Source organism: Bubalus bubalis, chromosome 18 (genome assembly GCF_019923935.1).
Source record: "Bubalus bubalis isolate 160015118507 breed Murrah chromosome 18, NDDB_SH_1, whole genome shotgun sequence".
Classification (NCBI taxonomy): domain Eukaryota; kingdom Metazoa; phylum Chordata; class Mammalia; order Artiodactyla; family Bovidae; genus Bubalus; species Bubalus bubalis.
In genome coordinates, this window is record NC_059174.1 from 1274459 (window position 1) to 1290371 (window position 15913).

The window sequence follows — 15913 nt, forward strand, 5'->3', positions numbered from 1 at the left end:
GACCTCAAACCAACAGAATTATGCTAAAAAGAAAAGTTATGACCAACCTAGACAGCATATTAAAAACCAGAGACATTATTTTGCTAACAAAAATCCGTCTAGTCAAAGCTATGGTTTTTCCAGTAGTCATGTATGGATGTTAGAGTTGGACTATTAAAGAAAGCTGAGCACCGAAGAATTGACGCTTTTGAACTGTGGTGTTGGAGAAGACTCTTGAGAGTCCCTCAGATTGCAAGGAGATCCAATGAGTCCATCCTAAAGGAATTCAGTCCTGAATATTCATTGGAAGGAATGATACTGAATCTGAAGCTCCAATACTTTGGCCACCTGATGTGAAGAGCTGACTCATTTGAAAAGACCCTGATGCTGGGAAAGACTGAATGCAGGAGGAGAAGGGGACGACAGAGGATGAGACGGTTAGATGACATCACCGACTCAATGGACATGAGTTTGAGTATACTCCAGGAGCTGGTGATGGGCAGGGAAGCCTGGCATGCTGCAGTCCATGGGGTCACAAAGAGTCCGACATGACTGAAAGACTGAGCTGACTAAACTCACTCTATCACCCTGACAAAAAGTTCACTGAATTACAGATTTATTACAAGCATCTTCTTTTCAAAATGCATTGTCTCTGAGCTGCCAATCTTTCATACTTCAGGGTGAATTACTCTAACATAGGAGGAAGCAGGTGGAATTCTGGACATAAAGTCTCCGGAGCAATTAAGGCAGAGAGCACAGCTACTGGTAAACCACAGCTGCGACCTTGGCTCTGCACCACATTCACCAGCAGGCCCCACCCCCACCCCGATGCCTTCCTGGGTCTGGCTCTGCCAATCACCTATTGTGTGATTGAGTAAGTCACACAGTTCTAAAGACTTTCAGAGCTGGAAGGTTCTAATCCCAGAAGCTCAATTTCAAGTCCAAAAAACACATGGTCCCTGGTGGCTTAAGTTTGGTTTCCCCAGAAGGAGAACCTGAGACGGGGGTTCAGTTCTACATGAATTTTTGAGGCCAAGCTTTCTAGAGAAACCTTTAGGTGAAGGAGCAAGGGGAGAGGATAGGGACGGGCATGTCTTGAAGGTCTAAAGCATTTTAAAATAACATCAGAGTCCTCCCAGCCTAGGGCGAGAAGGCTGGGCTTTCATACCGTTTGCCAGGGGATATGACCCCATCATGTAACTCTGGCAAGGTGGCTTAGAGAACATCATGAGGTCTACTGTCCATGGCAGTTCAGGAGTAGAAATAACAGTGGCTAAAGGCAACCTGATGGGCGCCAATACTTCCAGTTCTGAGAGACTCTCAAATATCTTTCCAAACAAGAGGCCCTCTAAATCACAAAAGACAGAATATAAGAAAAGAATACAAGCATTTTTTTTCATTTTCAGAAGAATCCCAGAATCTGTACTTAGAGTAAGTCCTCACAGCTCCCTCCCCCGCCCCACACTGCAAGGTGACCCCTCCCCTAGCTCCACCCACCATCCACGCACTGTCTGCCAGTTACTGGTCAGACTGACTCCTCCTTAAGGACTTTGCCTATTCCCTCTGCCTAGAATGCCCCACCCCAGAATTTTGCCCAGCTGACTCCTTTATTCAACTGAAACATCACAGGTACACCAAGTGCACAGCACTGTACACTTCTCTGACCAGCCCAGGTCGTTCCCCGTCACACTCTCTGTGGCACTTCTGCAGGGCACTGGTCTCTGCCACCATTTTAACTGTGTTCACATGGGTGTTATCTTGTAATCATAAGAATGAGCATTGTTCTGACCTCATCACTGTGTCCCCAGAGCCTAATGCACCCAGAAGATGGTAACATCTGATGAACAACATCTGTGTGAGTAGGGCATTTGGGTCAGATGCTGAAATGCCAATAGAGAAGAACTAGGTCAGCTAAACACTCAGCCTAAGAAGCTGGAGGAAAAACCCAGCCCAAGGCCAAGATGGGGAAGGAGAGAATCCACCAAGGGTTTCCTTGGCTACTCGATTCCTTTCTCCTCTCCCAGTTCCCTCAACGTGGGACCAGAGTTAGCACCAGCCCTGGGGAGATCCTTCCCCTTTTAGATGGGCACAAACCTCCCAAACGACCAAGGGAATCCGGATTCCAATTCTAGCTCTGAGTCTCCCCCTTCCTGCTGGTACTTGGGTGGGGCACAAGGATCATGCCAGTCTGGCAGGGGTACTGAGAGTGCCACTCCATGGCACAGCATCACTCAAGTGCACAGCACTGCACACTTAAACCAGGCCAGGGTACCCTCCTGCCCCTGGCTGCCTCTGTGGCTCCTCCAGCTCCAGGACAGGCTCCATTGCAGCCACCCCGGCTCTGGGTGCCTGAGACGCCTGCACGTTACCCAGCTTTTCCCACGTGCCAGGAACTGCGCCAGGTGCTCACTCATCCGTTTGCCTGATGACACTGAATTGTCATCAGTGCCCACATCTCGTAAAAATGTTATCTCCATTTTCTAAGTGAGGAGATTAAGGCTGAGAGAGTCAGCCACCGGCGGCAGCTGGTGAGTAAGGGGCATTGGCTTGGAACATCGTCCATTGGCCACTTTTATCTGACTTATTTAAGTGGTCTGTCACCATGGGCTCACTGAAGAGAGCAGCCCTGGGAGGAAGCACCATTACCTTCATTTCACGGAGACGGGAAGTGCCAAGGAGCTCGCGGCCTGCTAGGTCGTTTCCACGACACTCGGGAATGCAGACTGGCCTCCTGGGTCTGGTCCCTGCGCTCCGGCTGCCCAGCCGTCACCGGCTCCGTTTTACAGAGGCCGAGAGTTCCCGGAGAGGCAAGTGCGGTGCAGGAGATCCGGCAAAGAGGCTGCGAGCGGGACCGCCCAAGCCGCACGCACACGCCTCACGCGCACACCCCGTGGGGAGCTGCCGATGGCTGACTGGGGCGCTGGCGCTCCTGGGGCGGCTCCCCTGCGGTGGCAGGTGCAGGCAGCTATGTCTGACGTTCGGGTTCTCCCCGCCCTTGCCCTTTGCACCCTCCCTCCCTCTCCCCATGCCTGGGCACAGAACCTGGTCTCCTTGAGGGACAAGGCCCCTGATTCTCCAGAGGCACCAATTCCCACATCCTACTCTAATCTCACAGGCAGTACCAGGAATGAAGGGTTGGTTTCACATTTGAAAATCAAGCGTTGTGAATTCCGCCCCCACCACCATTAGCAAACTAAAAAGAAAAACCAATGATTACTTTAGCAGATGCCATAGATTTTGTCCCTCTGACAAAATCCAGCATTCCACTCCCGAGGAATCTCTCAGCAAACTATGAAGAGAAGGGAATTTTCTCAAGTTGCAAAAGGGCGTCTATGAGAAACTTATATGATGAACACTGAATGCTCTGTCCCTAAAACTGAGAACAAGATGAGCTAATAAAAGAGCTCAGCAAGGTTGCAGGACCCAAGTGAAGTGAAGTGAAACTTGCTCAGTCATGTCTGACTCTTTGTGACCCCATGGATATTCAGTCCATGGAATTCTCCAGGCCAGAATACTGGAGTGGGTGGCTGTTCCCTCCTGCAGGGGATCTTCCCAACCCAGGGATCGAACCCAGGTCTCCGGCATTGCAGGAGGATTCTTTACCAGCTGAGCCACCAGGGAAGCCTGCAGGACACAATCTACATACAAAAATCCACTGAATTTCTATTTACGTGCGCCAAAAGCTAGAAACAATCTCAATGTTCATCAGCAGGTGAACGGATAAACGATTATGGTAGATCACACAATGGAATACTACTCAGCTATGAGAAGAATGAACTACTGAGGCACCCAACAGCGTGAATGACTGAATCTCAAAACAATTATGCTGAAAGAAACCAAACCACCCAGAAGAAAGAGGATGAACTGTGTCATTCCATGTACTTAAAACTCAAGAAAATCCAAACTAATCCACAGGGACGGAAAGCAGACAGTAGTTTACTGGGGAGAAAGGAATTTAAAAGGGCACAAGGAAATTTAGGCAGTGGCTGGTATAGGCATTATTTGGCTTACTGCGTGCATGATCAAGAAGTAGGGAAAACCATTAAGCTATTCAGTGAAAGTGTTAGTTGTTCTGACTCTTTGTGAGCCCACGGACTGTAGCCTGCCAGGCTCCTTTGTCCATGTAATTCTCCAGCCAAGAATACTAGAGAGGGTTGCCATTCCCTTCACCAGGAAATCTTTTTGACCAGGGATGCATCATGGTCTCCTGGATTGCAGATGAGTTCTCTACCATCTGAGCCACCAGGGAAGAACTGGGCCATTCAGGTATGACCTAAATCAAATCCCTTACGTCATGGAGGTGACAAACAGATTCAAAGGATTAGACCTGGTACACAGAGCACCTGAAGAACCACGACGGAGGTTTGTAACACTGTACAGGGGGCAGTGACCAAAACCATCTCAAAGAAAAAGAAATGCAAGAAGGCAAAAGGGCTGTCTGAGGAGGCTTTACAAACAGCTGAGGAAAGAAGAGAAGTGAGGGAGAAAGGGAAAGATACACCCAAATGAATGCAGAATTCCAGAGAATAACAAGGAGAGAGAAGAAGGCCGTCTTAAATGAAGAGTGCAAAGAAATAGAGGAAAACAATAGAACACAAAGGACTAGAGATCTCTTTAAGAAAACTGGAGATATCAGGGAACATTTCATGCAAGGATAGGCAAGATAAAGGACAGAAACACTAAGGACCTAACAGAAGCAGAACAGATTAAGAAGAGGTGGCAAGAATACACAGAAGAGCTCCACAAAAGTAGTCTTAATGACCTGGATAGCCAGGATGGTGTGGTCACTCACTTAGAGACAGACATCCTGGAGTGTGAAGTCAAGTGGGGCTTAGGAAGCATCACTACGAACAAAGCTAGTGGAGGTGATGGAATTCCAGCTGAGCTATTTCAAATCCTAAAAGATGATGCTGTTAAAGTGCTGCACTCAACACGCCAGCAAATTTGGAAAACTCAGCAGTGGCCACAGGACTGGAAAACATCAGTTTTCATACCAATCCAAAAGGGCAATGCCAAAAAATGTTCAAAGTTACCATACAATTGTGTTCATTTCACAAGCTAGTAAGGTTATGCTCAAAATCCTTCAAGCTAGGGCTTCAGCAGTACATGAACAAAGAATTTCCAGATGTACAAGCTGGGTTTGGAAAAGGCAGAGGAACCAGAGATCAAATTGCCAACATTCACTGGATCACAGAGAAAGTAAGGGGATTCCAGAAAAACATCTACTTCTGCTTCATTGACTATGCTAAAGCCTTTGACTGTGTGGACCACAACAAAATGGAAAATTCTGAAAGAGATGAGAATATACCAGACCACCCTACCTGTCTCCTGAGAAACCTGTATTCAGGTCAAGAAGCAACAGTTAGACCCGGACATGGAACAACTGACTGTTCAAAATTAGGAAAGGAGTACGTCAAGGCTATATATTGTCACCCTACTTTTTTAACTTATATGCAGAGTAGATCATGCAAAATGCCAGGCTAGATGAATCATAAGCTGGAATCAAGAATGCCAGGAAAAACATCAACAACCTCAGATATGCAGATGATACCACTCTAATGGCAGAAAGTGATGAGGAACTAAAGAGCCTCTTGATGAGAGTGAGAGAAGAGAGTGAAAAAGCTGGCTGAAAACTCAGCATTCAAAAAACTAAGATCATGGCATCCAGTCCCATCAATTCAGGGCAAATTAAATGGAAAAAAGTGGAAACAGTGACAGATTTTATTTTCTTGCACTCCAAAATCACTGTGGACAGTGACTGCAGCCATGAAATTAAAGGACGCTTGCTGCTTGGAAGGAAAGCTATGTCTAGGTTTGACAAACCTAGACAGTGTATTAAAAAGCATAGATATCACTTTGTTGACAAAGGTCTGTAAGAGTCAAAGCTATGGTTTTTTCCAGTAGTCATGTACAGATGTTGAGAGTTGGACCAAAAAGAAGGCTGAGCACTAAAGAATTGATGCTTTTGAATTGTGGTGCTGAAGAAGACTTTTTTTTTCATATGGATCACTTCATGAATTTGCATATCATCCTTGCACAGGGGCCATGCTAATCTCTGCACTGTTCCAATTTTAGTATATGTGCTGCTGAAGTAAGCAAGAAGACTCTTGAGAGTCCCCAGGACTGCAAGGAGATCAAACCAGTCAGTCCTAAAGGAAATTAACCCTGTATATTCATTGGAAGGACTGATGCTGAATCTCAAGCTCCAACACTTTTGCTACCTGATGCAAAAAGCCAACTCATTGGAAAAGATCCTAATGCTGGGAAAGACTGAAGGCAAAAGGGGAAGTGGGAGGCAGAGAATGAGATGATTAGATACCATCACTGACTCAATGAACATGAATCTGAGCAAACTCCAGGAGACAGTGAAGGACAGGGGGGCCTGGCATGCTGTAGTCCATGGGTTTGAAAAGAGTGGGACACAACTTAGTGACCAAACAACAACAAATGCATAATCAAAATTTAGCAAGTTGTGCACTTTTGTGCAGTTTATTGCATGTCAATTTTACCACAATAAACTCATTCTTTAAAAATTTCATATATATTGAGGGATGTAGAACAGGCAAAATCTAGAGCTAGAAAGTATAATAGAGGTTACCAGGGGATGGAGAGAGGGATAAAGGAAGAGTTGTTTAATGTGTACAGAGTTTCTGTTTGAGATAATGAAAAAGTTCTATAAATAGTGATAATGGTTATGCAACATTGTAAATGTGCTTAATATCAATGAGCCACACACTTAAAAATGTTTAAAATGGTAGTTTTTAAGGATGGCCTGGCAGTCCAGTAGTTAAGACTTTGACTTCCAATTCGGGATTGAGAGGGGGGAATACTAAAATCCTACAGGCCAGAAACCAGAACATAAACAACAGAGGCAATACTATGACAAATTCAATAAAGACTTTAAAAATCATCCACATAAAAAAAAAAAAACCTCTTTTTAAAAATGGTACATTTTATGGTGTGTGTGTGTGTGTGTATTAGTCGCTCGGTCATATCTGACTCTTTATGACCCCATGGATTGTACAGCCCACCAGGCTCCTCTGTCCATGATTTCTCCAGATAAGAATACTGGAGTGGGTAGCCATTCCCTTCTCTAGGGGATCTTTCCCGACTCAGGGGTCAAACCTGGGTCTCCTGCCTTGCAGGTAGATTCTTTACCATCTGAGCCACCAAGGAAGCCCTATGTTATGTATATTTTACCACAATTTAAAAAAGCAAAAACTAAAAAAATATTGCAGATGTGCATTTTCGGAGAAAGAGGAGGGTTGTCTGCTTTTCTCAGCCTAAGGCAGAGAAAAGACAACTGTCTCCTCTCACAGGACAAGACTCTCATGATCCTTTCTTTGCTCCATGGAGCCAGGATCACCAAGGGGTCAGGCTCTCATCCCTGGAGTCCACCCCTCCCCTCACATGATGATTGACTGGCCTCAATGCCTTTGCACTTGCTGTTCCCTGAGCATAAAGCCCTTCCCCCATCCCCTGCCAGCCTAATTCTCTCTCCTCCCATCTCCCCTTCCCCTCACCCACACCCTCCCAGACACTTTCATGTGCTGCCCTGGACCCACAGAAGATCCAGTTTGCTCCAGCTGCTCCCTTTCCAAGGGAGCTGTCTCTCTGTATGCCTTCCATCCCCACCCCATAACACGCGCACCCCACCCCTGCAGTGCCCCTCTTCCTTTGACCTGATCACAGGGTCCTGAGCCAGGTGGGAGGTCACTGTTTCTGTTCTAGTTGGGAGGTCCTCAAAGTCTCAAACTTCTTCTAACTCTGTCTCCTGACTTTTCAATTCTGGTTAGGCACAGCATAGCCGATCAACTGCCAGGAGAGGCTGAGCCAGTCCCTTCTTTACCAATTCAGGAATGTCCCTAGTGGAGAACAATGAAGAAAACAGAAATCTGGGTGAACAGAGCAGCTTTGTTTTTCATTTTTTGGCTCATCACAGAGGATGGACTGTGGGGACTCGGGCAGGCTGAGCATGGTGCCAGGGAGCCTGGCTTTGGCTTCTTACTAATTTGGGACCTAGAGAGCAAATCAGTTCCTTTCTATAAGGCCTCACTTCACCCATCTGAAAAATGGAGTTTGAGAAACTCCTGTTTGAACTGAGTCGGGAAGGAGTGGTGGAAGGGAAATGGGGGTGTTTGCAGAGGTCCCCGCTATGGGGAGTGTATTGGTCACACAAGGCACAACTTCCCGCAAAGGTTTGGCCTCACACTTGTTGAGTTTGGGTTCAAGCCCTGCTCTAATAAGACCATTGGCAGGAACACAGGCCCTGGCACACAGGCTCTGTTCTGGCTCATCATCAAACTTGCTTTGTTACACCTTCCAAGGGCAATGGGGCCTGTGTTTCATAAAAGCTATCATAGCTGTAATTAAACAACTATGCATTAGTGGTTTTGAATCTCCCACCCCTCTGGAACATAAGCCCCACTGAATTCCTAGCTCAGTGCCTACCATGAGGAGAATTCAATCACCGTGTTAATTAATGCAGAGAGACCCACAAGGGAGGCCTCGTCTGTCTGTAACAGGCATCAGTATCGCAGCTAAGGTAGAATCAGAGGCAGTCCCCTGTTCCCAAGCCACTTGGAACCAAGAGGTCGGGGGCCAGAAGGAATCAGTCACCAACCTCCCCCGACCCGGCCCTCATCACACACATCAGTCTGACCCAGGACCCTCCCTGATTTCACCACGACCCCTACTCTTGCCCACGCCCCCTGAAACTTAGAGGGGTCACAGTTAAATTCTGCTCTACATGTGTTCCTGATCCAAGCCTCTCCCAGGTGCCGGGGACTGGCACACGAAGACAAAAAGCTGCAAGCCCAGCTGACAGGGAGGCCAGATCACGGAGCAGGTGGCCGAGGAGGAAGGAGGGGCGGAGGACGCAGGCTGGGAGGGGGCGGGGCTTCAAAACCCGCCTAACAGGCGAGAAACTGCTCAAGGAAAGGGCGGTTCTTCAAGATCTTCCAGAAACGTCTGTGGGCCCGGACGCGGGGCCCGCAGCTGCCAGGCGGGTCCCTCTCTCCACGGCACAGTGGTGGGCACCCTCGGGCTCCACCCCACCCCCACTCCCCTCCCCCGACTTTCCCTCAGCGCGCCTCAAACCCCGGCCGGCCTCGAGCCTGGGCAGAGGTGAGGCCGGAGCCCGCTGGAACCTTCAGAGCGAGCGTGGCCTTGGTGTTAGACTTCCAGCTTCCAGAACCGTAAGCGACAAAACGTCGGGGGCGTGTGACGTGTCCGACTTGACGTCAGGTGCCCAGCTTTATGGCGGGTGCTCTGTCTTTCCGCCGTGTGCCCTGGGTTTACGTCACGTGTCCGGCTTCACGTCACGTGTCCTGGCTTTCTGTCAGGTGCAGAGTCTTTCCGTCACGTTCCCTGGGTTCACATCACGTGTCCGGCTTCACGTCACGTGCCCTGGTTTTCCCAGGTGCCAAGGCTTTCCGTCAGGTGCCCTGCCTTTCCGTACATTCCCTCACTTTCTTCAGGTGCCCTGCCTTTCGGTCACGTTCCCTGGGTTCACATCACGTGTCTGGCTTCACGTCACGTGCCCTGGCTTTCTCCGGTGCCAAGGCTTTCCGTCAGGTGCCCTGCCTTTCTGTCACGTTCCCAGCTTTATGTCATGTGCCCTGGCTTTCCGTCACGTTCCCGGCTGTATGTCATGTGCCTTGCTTTTACAGCAGTGTCTGGCTTTGCGTTAGTTGCCGACACCTGTCTTTCCACATCTTTTCCATGCTCACACCAATACATGAGGGTGTATACACACATAGAACTGACGTTTGCTTATTTGTGTAAATAAAGTAAGATCACCAGATCCATATAACTTGCTTTCTTCTCCATTGGCACAGAGGGCATATCTGCAAGTCCGCAATCTAATTTTTTATCCCATGGAGGCAAGCACTCACAATCAGATATCCTCTTTCATAAACAGGGTCAGAGCAGACAGAGTAAAGGCTGGGTATTGTAGATATTTTCAATTGCACCAAAATCTTTTTATTTTCCTTCTCTTTCTTCATCTGCAGCCTACACAAGCAACCCTGATGGGAAGCCTTCACTACCTTCTTCATGCTCCTGTGTGTTTATACAGAACTTCACAGGCAAATACAAGTGTGGGGTTTGGGGTCAAGTTTGGCTTTATTTGGAGTCACTTTGCCAAAAGGGGATCATATTAACACCCATCTCCATTTCTTACTTTTCTCACTCAAGAATAAAATCCTTAAGGGAAATCCCTCCAAATCTTTTTTTGCAGTTTTTTTTTTATTGTGGTAAAATATACATAACATAAAATTTAGCATACAGTTCAAGAGTGCTAAATATTTTCATGTTATTGTACAATCTCCAGGACTCTTCATGTTGCAAAAGGGAAACTCTATATCCATTCAGCAACTCCCTTTCCTCCCGCCTCCTCCGCACTGGCCACATCCTGCCCACCAGCATTCTACTTTCTTTCTCTATGAATTTTCCAGCTGGGAGTAGTTTTTATGATCACTTCCTGGCCTAGAGACTCTAGGATCACATGAGTAGTGTAAATATAATCCCAAATCCAAAAGAGGGCAGATGTGATTATACATTTCTAACAGGAGGCCTTCCTCGTCTCCAACCAGACCCAGTCCAGGTTAGAAAAGCTTCCTCCTCTGCCTTAGTGGCTGAATTTTTTCTGGCCTTACTTCACTTAAAAGAGGCTTAAACCCTTGAGAGTCTCAGCTGTATGTGGGGTTCTCATTTCTACCTCCCTGCTTCATGTAGGCTCAAAACTTTGGCCCTAGTCTCTGTGGCTATTTCAGTCTACTTCCCTGGGTTATCCAGACCAGTGAAGGGCCCTCAGGGAAGGCAAAGCAGCCTTGCTCCCTCCCAGCTTCCTTTACTGTCTTGTCCAGGGGCCATCCATGCAGCTCAGCTATGCATAAAAAAAGTGCTGATTGTTTTGTATCCTGAATTTCTGGATCTTTTTGTAGTTTCCCTGAAAAACTATCAAATCTTACATCTCATTGAAAAAGAGCCTCACTTACACTTCTTTTTCCTTATGTTGGTTTTAGCTATAACCTTACACGGCCTTTTTCTTTATTTCTCTAATGAAACTAGAGCTCTGGTGATCAGCAGGCAACAGCCAGGTGCTCAGAGGAAACTAACAGAAAGAGGGAAAAGAGTCAGAGCTCCCAGTCAGCGCTGGGGATGGCCAGGGAGACGGTGCTCCCTCTGCTTCAGGGGTGTTTGGGGCCCGTAAAATCTGGATTGATAATGTCGGCAGTGTCCGTGAGAAGCTACCTCAGGGGCTGAAAGGGCTACCTCAGCTTGAATAAAAAGACTAAAAGGACAGTGATGATAAGCAGCAACACAATAAGAGCTAATGTGAATCATTTAATGTCATTTAATCTCCTTTCCACCACTACACATGCACATCAATACCAGAGTTAGAAATTCTCATCCTTTTTTTTTTTTTTTTTGGCTGTGCTTTGCGACTTGCAGGATCTTAGCTCCCTGACCAGGGACTGAACCTGCACCCTCAGCAGTGAGAGTGCAGAGTCCTAACCACTGGACCTCTAGGGAATTCTCTCACCCTCACTTTAAAGATGAGGAAACCAAAGCTCAGAAAGTTTTACAAGCTACCAAAACTCACACAGCTAACAAATGGGACAGCAAGTATTAAATTTGAATATGTCTTACCCCAGAGCCCTTGCTGATAATGCCACATTAGAGGGCAGTCTGAAGGCAAAAGAAGACCACTCTCTCCCACCCAGCAGCTTTATGCAGCTAGAATGTGACTGTGAAGCTAAGGGAGGCCCAGCATATGAGATGAAGCCCCAAAGAATCTGAAGCTGGAGGGGTAACCTGCTGCTGCTAAGTCGCTTCAGTCATGTCCGACTCTGTGCGACCCCAATGGATGGCAGCCCACCAGGCTCCCCCGCCCCTGGGATTCTCCAGGCAATAACACTGGAGTGGCTTGCCATTTCCTTCTCCAATGCATGAAAGTGAAAATTGAAAGTGAAGTCGCTCAGTTGTGTCCGACTCTTAGCGACCCCATGGACTACAGCCCACCAGGCTCCTCTATCCATGGGATTTTCCAGGCAAGAGTACTGGAGTGGGGTGCCATTGCCTTCTCCTGAGCACCCTGCAACTTCAGAGAGGGACCCAGAGGTTGCCTCTGGGAATCAGCCTCTGAAGTAGCATACGCACAGACGATAGGAATATGAAAAGAAGGAATAGCTGAATCAACTCAGAGTTATTGGAAAAGCTTCTGGGCTCAGTCGGGTGCCCTCCCGTCCTTTTCTAGTATCCCCCGCTTCTCCCAGCGTCTGTCATCTCCCCCAGCATCCTCTCTTCACCCAGTTTCCCTTCACCTTTCCTAGACTCCCCACATTTCTCCCAGAAGCTTATCAGCAGGTCCATTCCAGAAACACATTCTCACATCAACCAGTAACACCTCATCTCCTTAAGTCTAATGCACAACTGGTTATAAAAGGCACAAAAATTATATGTGACACTGCGAAAGAGGAAAAAAAACCTGTCAGTTAAATTGTGATTTGCCGTTGATCCTGATTTCAGAGGAGATGTTAAAATGCAGGGAGTGGGAGAAAGGTGTGTTTTAGAATCAGTGGAATATGGTAACACTAAGAGCCTTGTTGAGCATCTTGCTATCTTACCTGAGAGTTACAGACCATTTCCATATGCAGTGTCTTGTTGTTAATGGCTAGTAAGCAGGCACTATATGCCCAGAACCACCATAGGCTCTTGGGTATTCAGTTCTTTGCTCTTATGGAAATCACAGGCTAGTTGGTGATCTTGGGAGGCAGGCCCAGAGAACATGTACAGAATGATTCAAGGCTAGTCTGTATGGTGTGGACAGTACATGTAATAAGTGCTTGAAAAAGGATGGATCAAATTCAGCCAAAGTGGTCCAAGTAGGCTTCATGGCGGGGAGAAGGAGACTCAAGCCAGAAGATGAAGATGGAAAACGGGGACAAGAGACGTTACGGAGGAGAGAGAAGTGGGGATAAAGGGAGCATGGAATGGAGATGAGGCTACAGGGCAAGTGCTCGGGACAGCAGAGAAGGTCCTTTGTCCAGAGCTGAGGAGCAGCATCAGGGTGTCACGGGAGTGCACGCTGGACAGGCAGGACAACGCCAGACTACAGAAGGCCCTCAGTGCCACGCACCTCTCCGTGTGCCAGGCATCACGGAGCCAGCACAGGTTGTGAGCAGGGGAGTAACCTGGTGAACACACTCAGGGAACACTGTTGTGCAAGATGAGCTGGAGGCAGAAGCCAGGACAGCAACCGTTCCTCTAAGCCCCATGATGAAGGAAGGTGACCTCTGAGAGGTCTGTAATGGAGGATCACATGCCTGAAAGGGCCTGGGGAACAGTTCTTGCAGGAGGTCTAAGCCATGCCTTGAGGGAAAGGACTCCCAGACTCTTTACAGAATTGTTCCTACAGGGCCTGGGCCAACTGGGCATTTGCCTGCTCTATTCCCAGGAGGTACAGCTATATGAAGAACCATCCCCTACTCAGTAAAACTGGTACCACTTATTAGATGCAAGGGCTGAAGAACACATTGCCTATATTTGTACAGATTGTCAATCACCACATAAGTGGGTCTTACCTGGTGGTCCAGTGGCTCTGTGATCCCAATGCAGGGGGCCAGGGTTCGATCCCTGGCCAGGGAACTAGATCCCATGTACAACAACTAAGAGTTTGCATGCCGCAACTAAGAGCCAGCACAGCCAAATAAATATTTTTTTTTTAAAAATCACCATATAGGGAATTCCCTGGTGGTTCATAGGTTGGGAATCCGCCTGGCAATGCAGAAGACATGGGTCCGACCCCTGGTACAGGAAGATCCCACGTGCCACAGAGCAACCAAGCCTGTTCACTGCAACCACTGAGCCCATGTGCCCAGCAAACCTGCGAGCCTCAGCTAAGAGTAGTCCCTGCTTGCCACAATCAGAGAAAGCCCACGCACAGCAATGAAGACCCGGCAGAGCCAAAAATAAATAAACCTGTAAATGTGTAACACCGGAGTGAACCCTAATGGAGACTATGAATTTTAGTAATGTATTCAGTCAGTTCAGTTCAGTTCAGTCACTCAGTCGTGTCTGACTCTTTGCGATCCCATGAATCACAGCATGCCAGGCCTCCCTGTCCATCACCAACTCCTGGAGTTCACTCAAACTCACGTCCATCGAGTCGGTGATGCCATCCAGCCATCTCATCGTCTGTTGTCCCCTTCTCCTCCTGCCCCCAATCCCTCCAATCCTTCCCAGTATAATAATAATGTATTAATGATAATTCATCAACTGTACCAAACATCACATTAATAACCCATATTAGTAATGTGCGGCACTGTGTATCTGTGGTGGTGTGGCTATATGGAGCTCTCTACACTTTCGCCTCAACTGTTCTGTAAATTAAAACCGTCCTTAAAAAAAAACACCAATTATTACTGAAAACTGAAAAAGTATACAGTGAAAATGATTCATCCAATGTTATGGATTTTGCCAGCAGAGAGCAGATAGTTTAAGTCCCAGATTCTAAACCAGCCTCAGCTTCCTCCTCTGGGGTTAACGGTCACGCTTCATAGGCTCACAGGTTCCAGAACACCATCGCTGATTATGTTGCCTATGTGACTTCCGTGGACAGGGAGAAGAGGAGTCTTCTCTGGGCTGGGAGGCAGACCAGGGCAAGCAAGACCCGGAGGCACCTTCTCATCCAAGAAAGGTTTCCCAGCTGCGGGAGGACATTGGAAAGTACCTGGCCCCAGCCCAGCCTCTTCTGGGCCAGCTGGTCTGCTGGCCTCTGTGCCTAACTCGCTTCACTGGGGCCCGGGACAGAGCCTCCAAGGAGGCCAGCAGGAGGGCTCCACAGCCTGACACCAGTGCAGGGCGGGGCCTGCAGAGCAAGGAGGACCAGAAGGGTCACCACCCTGCCCTGGTGTACCCCCTCCTCTGTGAGGCCCTGGGAAGCCCCAGATCACCTTCTTCATCCGTGAAACAGCACTGCCCGGGCCCGCTCCCAGGGTGGCAGCGAGGGGCCAGGAGGCAGTGGGGGACCAGGAGGCAGTGGGGGAGAAATCTTAAGGGTACGTTATGCAGCCAAACAGCAAGTGGCACTGTTTCTACTGCTGTCAGATCAGCTACCAGTGTGAAGCCTCCAAGACCCCGAGGGGAGAGAGAAAGACTCCTGATTTCTAAACACATGAATTCACCTCTCCAAGCCTCAGTCACCTCATCTGTAATATGGGAGAATCCCAGGATCTGTATGGATTGGGTGAAATAGTGACCAACTGGCATGGAGATGCCTTTATCTTTATTTAAAAAAATTTTTTTTGGTCATGTGTAAAATCTTAGTTCCCCAACCAGGGATCGAAGACTGGTTGGGGAACCAGTCTGCAGCAGGAGCACGGAGACTTACCCACTGAGCCCCAGGGAAGTCCAGAGATGTCTTTACATGGTAGCTGCCTGCACCTTCATAAGGTGTCAAGGCCAGCCCCACGAACTGGGTCATTCTGTAAGGCCACCACCCCGGCCAGGGCTCCCTCTATAACTCTGAGGACACAGGAGGCCATGGTACTGCCACTGTTAGGGATGGCATCTATTGACTTGTGGGTGCTAAGCCTGGGAACTTGGACAAATTGAATCATGCAGACTAGGTCTTGGCACCCAAACAGCTGCGTTGGAAAAAACACAGTTGCAAAAGAAGACAGAATGAACTCACTCAACAGCTATGGAAAAGACTTGGAACCTTGAAGAGAATTGTCAAGCCGGGTCCTGTTTACCAGAAGGCGAAGGGGGATGTTGAGTGACCAGGAGCCTGGCTCTTAATTCAGGCCAGTGTTGTCTGCCTAGGGTTAACCTTGAACCCTGGAGCCAAGCAGGTGGGGCCTGGCTCCATAGAAAAACCAGATGGAGGGAGTGGGGCAGCTGCTAGATCCCTGCCTTGTGAGAGTGT

General features: G+C 48.2%; 1 protein-coding gene, 1 long non-coding RNA gene and 1 other non-coding gene across 8 annotated transcripts in view; 1 reads left to right on the plus strand and 2 right to left on the minus strand.

Moving 5' to 3' along the window:
- The window catches only part of IL34 (interleukin 34), a 59732-nt gene that overhangs the window by 39620 nt on the left and 4199 nt on the right, over window positions 1–15913 (minus strand). For 2 of the 6 annotated variants that reach the window (XM_006041978.4, XM_044932159.2), the window contains exon 2: window positions 7662–7844. The exons of 3 other annotated variants lie outside the window; for them this stretch is intronic. The gene's annotated coding sequence lies outside the window, so the exon portion shown is untranslated. Of the gene's footprint in view, window positions 1–2625; window positions 2881–7661; window positions 7845–15913 lie in introns of those variants that run through there. One more of the 6 variants, XM_006041977.4, reaches the window with a different exon arrangement.
- LOC112580528 lies at window positions 5975–6078 on the minus strand. The gene has a single exon (XR_003104922.1). It is a non-coding gene; the product is annotated as a U6 spliceosomal RNA (small nuclear RNA).
- LOC123330450 lies at window positions 8935–10206 on the plus strand. Its single transcript, XR_006546413.1, has 2 exons — window positions 8935–9176; window positions 9993–10206. It is a non-coding gene; the product is annotated as an uncharacterized LOC123330450 (long non-coding RNA).